Genomic DNA, 986 nt, shown 5'->3' with positions numbered 1-986 from the left:
AAGTGAGATATGAACAGCTCGAGGTATTACTCGATACAGGTTATCGTGTACCTGATCGGTTAAGTAGTCGAATAAGTGAAAGAAATGCAAATAAATAAAATACAAAAGTTCATAAGGATGGGGGTAATCAAATCCTAAGTGTTCTAGACCAGTACGGATGCCTTACATGCCTCAAGCAATTATTTCCTAGAAAATGAACCTCTAAGACCTTGTCACCACACTTTCGCACTAGCAACAATCAACCTTGAACACATTACCTCACTGTCGCACTAACAATATGAGCAAACAGGCATTAAGAACGATTCATTATTGTCAGTAGACTTAAACTCATCTAATTTTGTTACTCAGAGTTAAGTAAACCTCTAGCATTGGCTAAATCAAGCATTTTATCTACTCCTTTCGGCCTGTAGCATTTGTAAACGCCCTAGATCTAATCTCAACCTTTCGGTCTGTTGACAGCATTAAGAGCACCAATCTAGAAGGAAATCTATCAATCATTTACAATCAACTAAAGCATCCTAACCGATCAAGAACACAAAATCATCTATCCCATCCCTAGAAACTTTACTACACTACTCGGACATAGAAGCGAATAACAAAGCAATCAAAATGAATGAAAATGACATTGTATTAAAAGATAGAGTAGAGTAGAGAAAGTAAATGATAGAAATCTAAGAAAACTACAAAATAAAAATGCAAAACAAGAAGAAAAATGTTGAGTCGCTCAGTTCTCTCACAGAAGCTCTCGCTCTCTGGTTTGAGGGTCTGCGGCGTGCTCCTTTGCAAGCTAGGGGAAGAGGGGGTTTATATATGGAAACCCATTTGACCTAGCTTCCCAGACCTGCCCGATGATCTACTCGATGGGGTACACGAGGGTGAAGTCGGGTTACTCCTCGGGTGGATCTTCGGGTTGCTCTTCATGCTATTGGATCCTCCTCGATCGTGTTGGGGTTCGGACTTGTTCTTGCAGCTCGATGGCTCCTTCG

The sequence above is a fragment of the Camelina sativa genome, chromosome 19 (genome assembly GCF_000633955.1).
Source record: "Camelina sativa cultivar DH55 chromosome 19, Cs, whole genome shotgun sequence".
NCBI classification, from domain to species: Eukaryota; Viridiplantae; Streptophyta; class Magnoliopsida; order Brassicales; family Brassicaceae; genus Camelina; species Camelina sativa.
This window is presented reverse-complemented; position numbering follows the sequence as displayed.